Source organism: Mustela erminea, chromosome 3 (genome assembly GCF_009829155.1).
Source record: "Mustela erminea isolate mMusErm1 chromosome 3, mMusErm1.Pri, whole genome shotgun sequence".
In the NCBI taxonomy this organism is placed as follows: domain Eukaryota; kingdom Metazoa; phylum Chordata; class Mammalia; order Carnivora; family Mustelidae; genus Mustela; species Mustela erminea.
Genome location: NC_045616.1, coordinates 139077005 through 139089341, shown reverse-complemented (window position 1 = coordinate 139089341; position 12337 = coordinate 139077005). Strand labels below are relative to the sequence as shown.

The 12337-nt window shown below is 38.6% G+C and overlaps 1 protein-coding gene and 1 pseudogene across 1 annotated transcript in view; one reads left to right on the top strand and one right to left on the bottom strand.

The window, feature by feature from the left end:
- GOLPH3 (golgi phosphoprotein 3) overlaps positions 1-12337 on the bottom strand; it is a 61936-nt gene that overhangs the window by 27536 nt on the left and 22063 nt on the right. The gene's annotated exons all lie outside the window — the stretch shown is intronic.
- LOC116587019 lies at positions 2813-3416 on the top strand (annotated as a pseudogene).

Below are 12337 nucleotides of genomic sequence, written 5' to 3'. Positions count from 1 at the left end.
TAAGAAATAAAAATCAGAATAAGCCCGTAACAAGAAACAGAATTATGTAATAAAAACCGTTACACAAAGAGTGTCACTGAGATGTAGAAGAACTAGGCTGGACCACATGTGAGAAATCCGAATATCAGCCCTGGCCATAAGGAAAATGTTTTACAGGATTTTTAAAAAGTCATTTAATATCCTCTCTATGTCTCCATTTTCTCATGTACACCATGAAAGAGACAGACTTCAACCATTCTACAAGTGTGAGTCTAAGCAATTAAGAATTCCCTAAGGGGGTACGTGACTTAGGGCAAAACCAGATACTTCATCATGCTGAATTCCAAAAAAGCATTTGCAAGTCAATCATCAAGGGTATTCTAAAAAGACCCTTAATTCTTTTAAAAAGATTTTACATATTTATGAGAGAGAGCAAGCGAACAGGAACAGGGTGCAGGGGCATAGGGAGAGGGAGAAGTAGACTCCCTGATGAGCAGGGAGCCTGATACAGGGCCTGACCCCAGCACCCTGATTCTGAAGGAGACACTTAATCAACTGAGCCACCCAGACACCCCTTAAAAGCTCTTCAATAGGATATAAAGAACTGTCTGAAGAATAAAGTGAACACATCTCAGGATAGATAAGCCTTTATAATGAGGTACCTGAAAACTGGTGTCTGGCCCTGCTATACATAAGCCCAGAAGAGGACAAGAATTTCAAGTTCTCAATTGGCAATGTGATCTTCTCAAATGTCAAACTGGTAAGAAAACTGGGAATATACTGCCAGACCAGTAAGTTACAGAGGCATGGCAAGTTATACTACATTTAGATTTTAAGAATTCAAATTAAACTCTCAGGCTGACAGGACCCAGAGTACACAGAAACCTAAGTATCACCACTACTGCCTAAAAACCATACATCCTGCTATGTTGAGGTAACTAATGAGCCCTACAGAAAGTAGCCTATCATCAGAAAGAATATGGGTTAAAAAGCCAAAGAACAGGGGTGCTGGGTAGCTCAGGTGGTGTCCAAGTCTTCATTTAGGCTCAAGTCATTATCTCAAGGTCATGGAATCCAGCCCTGTGTCGGGCTCTGCACTCAGTGCAGTCTGCCTGTCCCCCTCCCCTGGCTTGTGCTCAACCCCATTCTGCTTATGCTCACTCGTGCTCCATCACTCTTGCCCGTTCTCTCAAATAAATAAAATCTTAAAAAAAAAAGCCAAAAAACAAAATAGACTGCAGAAAAATTAGTTATCCTATCCTTGTACAGAAGCAGCCCCTAGGAAAGGCCCCAATATCCCCTGCCTCTTGGCATCCATACCCTTATATAATTCCTCCTTGTGAACATACACTGGACTTGCTTCTAACAGAGTATGACAAATATCAGGGTATGTCACTTCAGAGGTCAGTCACAAATACACTACGGACTTCCATCTTGGGCCTCATCCCTTGCTCTGCTGGCTGCCATGCTGTCCTACACAGACACACCAGGCAAAGACCGAGGTGCTCAGTCCCTTAACCTGCAAGAAACCGAATCCTCCTCCAGTTGAGCCTTCAGATGAAACCGAAGCTCTCTCTGGCCAACAACTGAATTGCAATCTCATGGAAGACCTTGATTCAGAGCCTCGCAGTTAAGCAATGCCCAGATTCCTGATCCACAGACAACTATGACAGAAAACGGCCTGGTTGTTTTGTTCAAACTGTTAAATTTTGCTACAGAGTGTAAGATAACTAACATAAGGCCCCCTAATATTGGACAGACAGGAAAAAAGGGAGATAATGGCCAAAGGGTCTGAGTTTCCCTTTGGGGTAATGAAACTGTTCTAAAATTGACTGTAATGACTGCTGCACAACTCGGTGAACATACACAAAACCCTGAATTCTACACTTAAAGTGGGTGAACTGTATGGCAAGAGAATTCTATCTCAAAGAAGACAACATACCTTGTATATGAAATTACTTTTGAAATCTTGTAAAAACTTTTAATTATTTTGAAAGAAGTGTGAAAAGGTTCTTAGCAAAAATAACTAAACTGATTGAGAGAAGGATGGTGACTTCAGATAAAGACAGACTTCAAAGATTAGGCAAGAATAAGCAAAAAGAGACAGAAAAACTGGAAAACTACCTACGCTTGCAGGTGATATAACTAGATATCTAAATAAATAAATGGATACCCAAAAAAACTGAAGTGTAGTACTACAATAAGAGAATTTAGAAAAGAACTAGGACTATAAAATTGACAAACATCAATAACTGTCATAAACAAACAATAAAAAAGAAATAAAAATAAAAATGATAAAAAGTTATCCTTTCAAAGACCTCATTTACAATATTAACCAAAAAAAAGAAAATACCTAGGCAAACCTATACAAAGAAAGCTTAAGGGGTGCCTAGGTAGCTCAGTGGGTTAAAGCCTCTGCCTTCAGCTCAGTTCCTGATCCCAGGGTCCTGGGATTTAGCCCCACACTGAGCTCTCCACTCAGCGGCGAGCCTGTTTTCCCTTCTCTCTCTCTGCCTGCCTCTCTGCGTACTTGTGGGTGTGTGTGTGTGTGTGTGTGTGTGTGTGTGTGTGTGTGTGTCAAATAAATAAATAAATAAAAATCTTCAAAAAAAAAGGAAGAAGAAAGCTTAAAACTTCCCTGCAAGACTTAAAAACAGACCTGGAAGATGAAAATGTCTCACTCTTGGATACAGAAACAACATTATGTTATCAGTTCTTCCTAACTTATAAAATTAGTATCATCCTAATAAAAATAGCAAGTTTTGTTTTTATCTAGAGCTATAAAAGTTAAAAATAAAGTTCATAAAAATAAATAGAGGCCGTGGGACCCAGGCAGAGGCTGGGGTTGTGTGTCAGAGAGTGAATCTGCTCCCCTCCTCCATGTGCTGCCACCATGCCAGAGAGCTGGGACAAGGACACATACCCCACCCCGAGATCTGGAGACCCTGCGCTGTATGCCTGTGCCCGCACCACAAATCTCACTGCCCAAACCCATAACCTATCTGACGAAGGCCTTCCACCTCCTCATGGACAGGCCGGTGAACCTAGCAAGAGTTTATAGAGCAGTGGCATGAGAAGAACAGGTACCATTACTACCACCAGGAGTTCCGCCATGTGCCTGACATCACCAAGTCCCAGGAAAAGGATATCTTATGCATGTTTGAAGCAGAAATGCAATAGAGAAGAGACCGTAAAGTTGATCAAGAAATTGTCAACATTATCCAATAAAGGCTGAAGGCCTGTCAGCAGAGGGAATGTGAGAGCTACAGGCAGAACTGTGCCAAGGAGCTGGCTCAGTTCACCCAGATGGCCAAGGCCTACCAGGACCACTACCACTATCATGGGGGGCCCATTATTCTGCCACAAAGTGCCTGGCAAAACAAAAGTAGTGGATGCTGTCTAAGACAAAGGCAGCTAAAGAGACTACCACTGCCTAAAGCAGCTCCTTGAGTACCTTCACAAAACTAGTACTACTAAAAGGAAGATAATCAGAAACCTGTTTCTGGTATCATCTTTGGTCCCCAACCTGGACCTGTTGGCCTTACTAGTCCCATCTCCCTTTAAATCCAGCTACAACTAAGCTCATAAGAGAAATAAACAAAAGAACCTATTAAAAGAAAAAAAAAAAAAAAAAGATAAATTCAAAAAAATAACCAGGAAAACTGGGGAGGGAGAGGGAACAGTATGTGAGGAACAGAAAATGAAAGTGCCCTACTAGACAGTAAAAGAGATTTAAAGCCTCTTGAAATTAAATGTTAGGATACCAATACATGAACAAATGACCAAAAGAATAAAACTCAGTTAGAGACTCAAGAATATATCGAGGGGGGCGCCTGGGTGGCTCAGTGGGTTAAGCCGCTGCCTTCGGCTCAGGTCATGATCTCAGGATCCTGGGATCGAGTCCCGCATCGGGATCTCTGCTCAGCAGGGAGCCTGCTTCCCTCTCTCTCTCTCTGCCTGCCTATCTGTCTACTGTGAACTCTCTCTGTCAAATAAATAAATAAAATCTTTAAAAAAAAAAAAAAAGAATATATCGAGGGGCACCTGGGTGGCTCAGTGGGTCAAAGCCTCTGCCTTTGGCTCAGGTCATGATCTCAGGGTCCCAGGATCAAGCCCCACATCAGGCTCTCTGCTCAGCAGGGAGCCTGTTTTCTCCTCTCTCTCTCTCTGCCTGCCTCTCTGCCTACTTGTGATCTGTCAAATAAATAAATAAATAAAATCTTTTAAAAAAAAAAAGAATATATTGAAATCTAATACATGATAAAACTGTTACCTCAAATCAGTATAAAATGGGAAGATGGATAGCCACTCAGAAAAAGAAAACTGTATCCATACTTCATATTATACTTTTTTTTTAAGATTTTTTTTTTTAAAGATTTTATTTATTTATCAGAGAGAAAGAGAAGGAGAGCGAGGGAGCACAGGCAGACAGAGAGGCAGGCAGAGGCAGAGGGAGAAGCAGGCTCCCCGCCGAGCAAGGAACCCGATGTGGGCCTCGATCCCAGGACGCTGGGATCATGACCTGAGCCGAAGGCAGCTGCTTAACCAACTGAGCCACCCAGGTGTCCCTCATATTATACTTCTAAATAAAAGTCCAAATGGATCAGGGACTGAAATGTGAAAAGAAACACTGTAAATACTAAAAGAAAAAAGGAGTGAATACTTTCATACCCTGGCGTGGGGAAAAAACTACAGCTATTACTTGAATCTAAAAGAAAAAAGAGACTGATAAATTATACAAATTTTTTAAAGGCTGCATGGCAAACACCGTAAGTCAAAAAACAAAGGCAAACGTAGGAAGTTTAAAACATATCACAGGGGTGCCTGGGTGGCTCAGTCGTGAAGCGTCTGCCTTCAGCTCAGGTCATCATTCCAGGGTTCTGGGATGGAGCCCCATCAGGCTCCCTGCTCATTGGGAAGCCTGCTTCTCTCTCTCCTACTCCCTCCACTCCACTGTTTGTGTTCCCTCTCTCACTGTCTCTCTCTGTCAAACAAAATCTTAAAAAAAAAAAAAAAAAAAAAAAAAAAACAGATATAAGGCTAATATCTCTAATATACAATTATTTAAAATTAACAGAAAATAAGATGAATACTCAATTTTTTATAAAAGCAAAAGATACAGGGGCATCTGGGTGGCTCAGTCAGTTAAGCATCTAACTCCTGATTTCAGCTCAGGTCATGGTCTAAGGTTCTGTGCTGGATATGGAACCTGCTTAAGATTCTCTCTCTCTCTGCCTTTGCCCCTTCCCACCACCACACTCCCTCTTCAGAAGGAAAAAAAAAAAAAAAAAGGCAAGGGGAGCCTGAATGGTTCAACTGGTTGGGCATCTGCCTTCAGCTCAGGTCATGGTCTTGGGATCCTAGGATCAAGCCCTCCATCAACCTCCCTACTCAGCAAGGAGTCTGCTTCTCCCTCTCCCTCTGCCCCTGCCTCTGCCTCTCTACTCATGCTCTCTCTTTATCAAATAAATAAATAAAATCTTTAAAAAAAAAAAAAGGAGCAGCAGCAGCAAAAGACATAAACAGAAAAATTCACAAAAGGACTTAAACATATGAAAAGATACTTTCTGTCATTCGTAAGAAAATACATGCTTCAATTATGTAAGAATCCAAAAAAAACAGTTCAAAAAGAAGCCAGTATCCATCACCAGATGACCAGATAAGCAAAATATGGCATATACATACAATGGACCATTTTAGCTTTAAAAAGAAATTCTGACACATGCTACAACATGGACAAACCTGGGTGACATTTTATCAAGTGAAATAAGCCAGTCACAAGAAGGCAAGCATAATGATTCCACTTACAAGAGGTACCTACAACAGTTAAATTCATTGACAGAAAGCAGAATGGTGGTTGCCCAGGGCAGGTGGGCAGGGAATGGGGAGTTATTTAAAGGGTAGAGTTTTAGTCTGGGTTGATGTAGTGCTTTTTGAGGTGGATGGTGGTGAAAGCTACGTAACAATGAGAATGTCCTTGTGCCAGTGAACAATGGTTAAAACAGTAACTTTCATGCTGTGTTTATTTTACAATTTTTAAAGCTACAGAAAACAATGCTTACCTATCAAGACTAGCAAAAATCCAGTAATATGACAACATACTGTGTTAACAAAGATGAGAACAATAGGCACTCTTACACACTATGATGGGAATGCAGAGCTGACACCACTCCTACCAAGGGGAATTTGGAAATCTAGAAAAACCATTATGTACCCTTCAACCAGACAATCCTACTTCTAGGAATCTACTGTGAAAAAAAATTCATAAATACAAAACAATATATGTATATAGTCATTAAATGTGACATTATTTGAAGTTGGGAAAACTTGGAAACATCCCATAAATCCATCAGTAAGGGACTTGATGAATACAGAAAGATATACACATAATAAAGTAATACAGAGCCATAAAAGACCTCTACATAATGATAAAAACAATCTTCAGGCTATAACATGAAAAAAGGAAGACACTAAACAACATATATAATAAGCTACCCTTTGCATATGGCGGAGAGGGGCAAGAATGAATATATATAATTTTACTAAGAAACACTGGAAAGATAAACCCCAAACTATTTTTTTAAAAACTACCAATAGATGGGGCACCTGGGTGGCTCAGTGGGTTGAGCCTCTGCCTTCGGCTCAGGTCATGATCTTAGGGTCCTGGGATCCAGCCCCACATGGGCTCTCTGCTCAGCAGGGAGCCTGCTTCCTCCTGTCTCTCTGCCTGCCTCTCTGCCTACTTGTAATCTCTCTCTCCGTTAAATAAAGCAATAAAAAATCTTTAAAAAAAAATTACCAATAGGGTAAGGAAGGAATGAAATAGAAAGAAGGCAACATTTTAAATGTACATCTTCAGTAAAAGTACTAACAGTAGGGCACATAGGTGGCTCAGGGGGTCAAGCATCGGACTCTTGATTTTGGCACAGGTCATGCTCTCAGAGTCATGAGAGCGAGGTCTGGCTTAGCACTGAGCATGGAGTCTGCTCCATGAGAAGGGGATCCTCTCCCTCCTTCTCCCTCTGCCCCTCTCAACTCATGCTGTCCCTCTCTCTAAAATTAATTAATTCATTCATTTTTTTTAAAAAAGTACTACACAGGAACTTAAGGCTGAACCCAACAATCAATTAGTAGTAATACTGACATTATTATTATTTTTGAAAACATTTTATTTAACATTTTATTTATTAGAGAGAAAGAAAGAACAGAGGGGAAGAGAAGAGGCAGAGGATGAGAGAGAAGCAGATTCCCCACTCAGCTCAGAGCCCAATATGGGACTCAATCCCAGGACCCCAAGATCATAACCTGAGTCCAAGGCAGACAACTTAACTGAATGAGCCACCCAGGTACTGCTGAAATTATTTTAATACATACAGTAAGCCAATACAAATATGTTAATACTTTAGAAATCAAGATTTTCCATGAGAAAAGGAGATAAAGTATAAAATCCAGTGAGTAAAATAAAAATCCACCATGTTAAATTTGAACCAGAAACTATATAACTGATTTTTTTCCCTCCCGAAAAGTGTTTGCTAGCTCTGTCCCCTGACGAAAATATATTCTAGGGGCACCTGAATGGCTCAGTCAGTTAAGTATCTGCCTTCAGTTCAGGTCATGATCCTGGAATGCACGGATTGAGCCCCAAGTCAGGGATCAAGCCCCACATCAGGCCTTCTGCTCAGCGGGGATCTGCTCCTCCCTCTGCCCCTCCCCTGCTCGTGCTTGCTCTTTCTCTAATAAATAAAAATCTTAAAAAAAAAAAAAAGAAAGAAAAGAAAGGAAGAAAGAAAAAAGAAAAAGAAAACATATTCTCTGTGCACTAAAAAGTCCTAGAACCAATCACAACTCATTAACACTGAGTATACCCAGTAACCAGTCTACTTCCCACAAATAAAAACTAGCATTTGCTAAAGGAATGATGGATTCTAGGTCTGAAATAAGGCATCTATAAGAGAAGCCTGGGTCAGTAGTTGGTGTTGACAGAAAGCAAGTTATCAAAGGTCAATAGGTCATATTAAAAGAACACTGAAGCCAAAAGAAAGGAATTCCCACAGGCCAAAGGTGGGACAATGTGAACATCCAAAATATCAAAATAAGTGACAGAAACACAAGAATATATTTAAAAAGAAAAACACAAGCCATAATTTAAAACAAAACAAAACACAGGAAGTAATAATAACCTCTTTTATCTGAAACCTGGCCTTAAAAAGAAAATTAAGTATTTACCCTGTCTGTTAAGTGCATTTAAAAAAAACAGGATTACAATGGAAACCAAATCACTGACAGTTATGAAAATATTAAAAGTAAACAAATTTGTGATGTGTGCTTTATTAGCACATTAAACAAATTCTGGTGGCAAGTCGAACAACTACTGTAATTCCAATGTAGTGATGAGCACATAATGATGTGAGGTGTCTACAACAGCTGTCTTGTGATATGAAAATTCTCTAGTTTCTACCGATACCAAACTCAGACACTGCTAACACTTTAGGTTGTTGCCTGCCTACATTCATAACTGAAGCAGAGGTTAACTTTCAGTTATAGGTCCTTACAAAAGGTCCTTTTCCCCAGAGTTCTAAGAGGAATGTTTACAGTAATACAGGCCTACCTAAAGAAACAAGAAATATCTCAAACAACCTAACCTTATACCTGAAAGGACTAGAAAAAGAACAAGGCCCAAAGTTTGAAGAAAGGAAAGAAATTCTAATAGATCAGAGCAGAAACAAAATAAAGACTAAATATAAAAAAGATCAATGAAACTAAGAGCTGGTTCTCTGAAAAAAATAAAACTGATAAACCTTTAGACAGACTAATCAAGAAAAAAAGGACTTGAATCAAATCAAAAATGAAAGAGAAGTTACAGAACACCACAGAAATACAAAGGATTATAAAAGACTACTACAAAGAATCACATGCCAACAAATTTGGCAATCTACAAAAAATAGATAAATTCCTAGGAATACAGAAGAAAGAGAAAATTGAACAGACTGATTACTAGTAATGAAATTCAATCACTCACCAAAAAGTCCCCACAAATAAAGTCCAGGACCATGTGGCTTCATCAGTGAATTCTACGAAATAGTAAAAGAGGGGTGGGTGCCTGGCTGATTCTGTCAGTGGAGCATGCACCTCTTTAACTCTGCATCATGAGTTCAAGCCCCATCTTGGGCACAGAGATTACTTTAAAAAAATAAAAATAAAATAAAAAAGAATTAATACCTATTCTTGTCCAATTATTTCAAAACTAGAAGAGGAATGCGAAGTTTCCAAATTCATTCTCTGAGGCCATCATTACCCTGACACCAAAACCAGATAAAGACACTACCAAAAACAAAACAAAAAACACTACATGCCACTATCTCTAATGAATACAGACATAAAAACCCACAACAAAATATCAGCAAACTGAATTCTAAAAAAATCACCACAATCAACTGGGCTTTATTCCTGGGATGCGAACATGGTTTAATATTCATGATACAACACCACATTATCAAGTATAAAAACAACCACAGTATCATCTGAACAGATGCAGAAAAAGCATTTAACAAAGTATAAAATCCACTCACAATAAAAACCCTCAACAAAGTAGGTTTAGAAAAAACATACCTCAACATAATAAAAGTCACAAATGACAAACCCACACACGGCTAATATCATACTCAAGGGTGAAAAGCCAAAAACCTTTCCTCTAAGATTAGGAACAAAACAAGGATGTCTGCTCTTGCTATTTTTACTCAAAACAGTGCTGGAAGCCCCAGCCACAGCAATCAGACAAGAAAAAATAAATAAAATAAAATAAAAGGCATTCAAACTGGTAAGAAAAAAGTAAAACTGTCACTATTTGCAGATGACATGATACTATAAAAATCTCATCTAAAATCCTAAAAACCCTCCCAAGAAACTGTTAGAACATGAAATGAACTTGGTAAATCATCAGGATACAAAACTGCTGTTTCTATCCACTAATAACAAGCTATCAGAAAGACAAAGTAAGAAAACAATCTCACTAACAATTCCAAAAAGAATAAAAATATCTAGCAATAAATCTCACCAAAGGGATGCCTGGGTGGCTCAGCCAGTTAAACCACTGCCTTCAGCTCCGGTAGTGATCCCAGGGTCCTAGGATCAAGTCCCGTATCAGGCTCCTCGCTGGACATGGAGCCTGCTTCTCTCTCTGCCTCTGCCTGCCACTCTGCCTGCTTGTGCATGCGTGTTATCTCTCTCTCTCTTTCTCTGTCTGTCTGTCTCTCTCTCTCTCTCTGACAAATAAATAAATAAATAAATAAATAAAATCTTTTAAATAAATACATACATACATACATACATAAATCTATCTCACCAAGAATGGAAAGACCTGTATGCTGAAAACTAGAAGACACTAATGAAAGAAACTGAAGACACAAATAAATGGAAAGATATATCATGCGCTAAAGGATTGGAAAATTAGTATTATTCAAATACCCACACTACACAAAGAGCTACAGATTTAATGCAATCCTTATGAAAATACCAACAGTATTTTTCACGGAACTAAACAAACAAACAAAAAATCCTAAAAATCATATGAAACTACAAAAAGACTAGAACCAAAGCAATCTTGAGCAAAAAGAAGGAAGATGAAGGTACCACAATCCCAGATTTCAAACTATACTACAAAGCTATAATAATCACAACAGTATGATACTGGCACATCAATCAATGGAAGAGGACTGAGAGAGCGCCCAGAAATAAACCCACAACTTTAAGGTCAATCTCACTGCATCTCTGTCAAATAAATAAATAAAACCTTAGGGAAAAAAAAGGAAAGAAAGAATGTACCATAGGAAAAACAGTCTCTTCAATAAATGGGTGTGGGAAAACTAGACATTACATGCACAAGAATGAAGCTGGACCACTTTCTTACACCATACACAAAAATGAACTCAAAACAGATTAAAGATATAAATGTAAATCCTGAAACCATAAAACTCCTAAAGAAAATACAGTAAACTCATAGGCGGCAGCCTTAACATTTTTCTGGATATGTCTACTGAGGCAAGGGGGGAAAAAGCAAACAAAATAGGGACTACACCAAACTAAAAAGCTTTTGCACAGCAAAGGAAACCATCATCACAAGGAAAGGCAATCTGCTGAATGGAAGATATTCAGAAATCATGTATCTGATAAGGGGTTAATATCCAAAATATAGAAAGAACTCAAAACATCAAAATAATAACCATAATCTGCTTAAAAACAGGCAAAGGGCCTGAACATTTTTAAAAGAAGACATACAGATGGCAAACAGATACATGAAAAGGTGTTCAACTTCAGTAATCACCAGGATCATCCAAATCAAAACCATGAGAAATTACATCACATCAGTCAGACTGGTAGTGTCAAAAAGATAAGATATAACAAATACTTGACAAGGATATGGAGAGAAATGAACCCTCATACGCTGTTGGCGGAAATGTAAACTGGTTACAGCCACTCTTAAAAACAGTATGGAGGTTCCTCAAAAAACTAAAAATAGAATTATCATACAATTCAGTAATTCCACTTCTGGAATTTTACCTAAAAATAAGGAAAACACTAATTTGAAAAGATATATGCATCCCTATGTATACTGCAGCATTATTTACAACAGCCAGGATACGGAAGCAATCCAAGTGTCCAACGGCAGAAAGATGATAGAGATGGCATATATACACAATATTATTCAGTCACAGAAAAGAATAAAATCTTGCCCTTCACAAAATGAATGGGCCTAGAAGGTATGCTAAGTGAAATAAGTCAAAGACAAATACTGTATTTCATTTATGAGTGGAATCTATAAAACAAACCAACAAGAACAACAGAAAACAAAACGACTCATAAGGAACAAACTGGTGGTTGTTAGAGGGGAGGAGGGTGTGGGATGGATGAATAGCAATTAAGAAGTACAAACTTCCCATTATAAATAAGTAACTCAAAAGGATGAAAAAGACAGCATAGGGTACATAGTAACACTGCAATAACCTTGTATTATGCCAAATGACAAATACACTTACTGTGGTGAGCATTTTGTATGTAAGTGTTGACTCACTACATTATACACCTGAAAGTAATATATGTCAACTCTTGTTTCAATTTTTTTATTTTTAAAGAAATTCTTTTTTCCCCATTCAAGTGTCTTATCCTGAATTCTACCATTGACTCCAGAATAAGAATCCCACTCCCTAAACACTTGGATACTGGCCTCAAACCCCAAAAACCTCTGTTAGAACCGAATCCTAGTAATAAATTCAATCTACATCCAATTCTTCCTTAATATGGGGGGACTCCAATCCCAAGCCTCCCTCCTTTCCTCACATCAGCCCCCTCCATTTTTACCCTC